This window comes from Engraulis encrasicolus, chromosome 6 (assembly GCF_034702125.1).
Source record: "Engraulis encrasicolus isolate BLACKSEA-1 chromosome 6, IST_EnEncr_1.0, whole genome shotgun sequence".
Classification (NCBI taxonomy): Eukaryota; Metazoa; Chordata; class Actinopteri; order Clupeiformes; family Engraulidae; genus Engraulis; species Engraulis encrasicolus.
This window is the reverse complement of record NC_085862.1, coordinates 42,462,838-42,465,337: the sequence shown is the minus strand read 5'-3', so window position 1 is coordinate 42,465,337 and position 2,500 is coordinate 42,462,838. Positions and strand designations below refer to the sequence as shown.

At 42.9% G+C, this 2,500-nt stretch overlaps 1 long non-coding RNA gene across 1 annotated transcript in view; it reads right to left on the bottom strand.

The window, feature by feature from the left end:
- Positions 1–1,733: 1,733 nt before the first annotated feature.
- The window catches only part of LOC134450399 (uncharacterized), a 1,857-nt gene continuing 1,090 nt past the window's right edge, over positions 1,734–2,500 (bottom strand). The window contains exons 2-3 of the long non-coding RNA XR_010035082.1: positions 2,170–2,255; positions 1,734–1,863 (exon numbers count right to left, since the gene is read on the bottom strand). This is a non-coding gene — a long non-coding RNA (uncharacterized LOC134450399). The remainder of the gene's footprint in view (positions 1,864–2,169; positions 2,256–2,500) is intronic.

Below are 2,500 nucleotides of genomic sequence, written 5' to 3'. Positions count from 1 at the left end.
TTGAAATTGGCAGGACTGCTCCTTTAACAGTAGGTTAACAGTTTTAATAAAATGTGGAAAGGGGAGGGCACCCTTTCAATTTCAAAACTTGGATGGATTTGTAGCTATCCAGTTGCTGCAAAAAAACAGTTCTAATTACTATCCAAGACCATCAGTAAAAAAAAAACATACCAAATTATGGAAAATGCTACTTCTAATAGGTAATAGATAACGGTACCTTCCATTAAATAACCCAGTGAAAGCACAATTGGGTAACTTCAACTTCCAGTGTCATTGTGACACAGCATTCCACGGCACACAAAGCAATCGATTTTATGCCCCATCCGTGCCAGGGGGCAAATCACAATGGCGCCGGAAAGGGAGGAGTGTGGCGGGGCGGTACTATGCTGAGGATACTTCAGTCATGGAGGAGAACACTGCTTGATGACTGCCCCCACCAACCTGGTGGGTCGGGAGTCGAACCGACAACCTTTAGGCTGCAATGTCCAACAATAGGCTAAAAATGATTCAGGTGATTAATATCATCCTTTATAATTACAAAGAGACATCAATCAAAATCTTTATGGCTTTAAATGGGGACCATCATTTTTTAATTTGGTTCTGATTTGGCCTAATTTTAATGTTCTCAAACAGAATTTTGGCCACAACATCAACACTAACCCCAGGTTAAGAACCACTGCTATAGACAACAATCACTGTGTAGTTCACTCTACAACAGGGATGGGCAAATGGATGCCCGGGGGCCACATGCAGCCCGCCTCCTCACTCAATGCGCCGTATAGATAAAACAGTAGGCCTAATTAAGAAAATAATGACCATATTTTTTAAACACGATTACTGAATCAATCTGTTGTAATTATACTGTGGGCCAATAGAGTGAAAGCGTGAAAGTGAAAGCCCAATTGGGAAACTCCAACTCACATTGTCATTGTGACACAGCACGCAAGTGAACACTGCACACTACGAAAGTGCATTCATGTCTCATCCGTGCAAGGGGGCAGCCCTCAATGGTGCCCCAAAGAAGCAAGGCGGGACGGTACCATGCTCAGGGTAACTCAGTCATGGAGGAGGATGGGGGCGAGCACTGGTTTATTACTCCCCCCACCAACCTGGCGGGTCGGGAGTTGAACCGGCAACTTTTGGGCTACAAGTCTGACACCCTAACTGCTTACCCATGACTGCCCAATAGAGTATTGAGTATACAGGTAGAGTATTATATTCCTTCCAAACAATATGGACAGTTAGAGAACAACCAACTCTGTAAATTGGAGTCAGATCCGTGGTCATGTGAACCCCTGATGCTGGTGCTGAAAAAAACATGGCCCTCCTCATCATAAGTTGCCCATGCTATATAATGTCAACACCTGTGTTGTTTGCTCCATCTTGGGACTATAATGGTACCATGTCAAGCTTTGTATACTAAGTGTGACATACGCTACCTGACCGGCGGAAGAACAAAATTATGGTATAAATTATCGTACATCTGGCAACACTGACAACCGGCGTGAATGCACTTGGCAGAATAACATACGTCAATTGTCAGCGATTGGACAGAGCTCATTTCAAATCAGAGCTGAGCTCACTTCTCCCGCCCTGGTGCTCAAGGACACGAAGGATCCAGACCTAAAATTACTTACGAAGCAATTAATGTGGTCTGGTAAAACCAGGCTACCTCAGTCACATGTGCAAACAAACTAAATCAGCAAGGCACAATGCGTGAAAAAAAAGGTTGTTGTTAGAGATTAACCTAGAACAATTTGATTGGGAGCTTGGTTTTGGACATGTTCAGCTGCAGAGTGTGATCCTTCATCCAGGTGGACAGGTGAGCGAGATGAGTAGATCTGAAACGGTGTAGTCATCTGACTGAAATGACAGGTAAAGTAGCAAAAGAATGTTGTGTTTATTACAATGATACAGTATTAGCAGGAAACAAAAGACACAGTAGGCATTCACTCCAGGTTGTGCAAAGTATATGCCTTTCTCATGGAGCGGGGATGTCAAACCTTGGCCATTTGTATAATTTATTTAGTCCACGATGATAATTTTAAATATCTAACAGTTGGTCCAAATATGGCTTGAACATGAAACATGGGTAGGCACATAGGCTACAAGAGCATTACTAGTGTAATCTCACACTTAGAAGGTATAGCATATGCTCTGTTAACTCACATCTTGCCGTTTCTTCATGAAGCTGAGGTGGCTGCATATCAACAGGGTCCAGTGCACTAGGTCACGGTGTGGATCCACTAGGCCTACTGGGAGAAGCATTATATTAGCTCTAGATCTCTACATCATTACATGTAATGAAAAGTAGTAGGCTACTGTATAACCAGAATAATGCAATGGTTATAATCAGGGTGCGATTTGTGATCTGGAAAACCAGAAGGGGGAATATGTTTCAGATTGTAAGCGATATCAATGGAATTACATTGAACTGTGATAAAATCATGCAGAAAAAGTGGTGATATCAAGACCACAAGGGGGGACAATCCCCGACTAC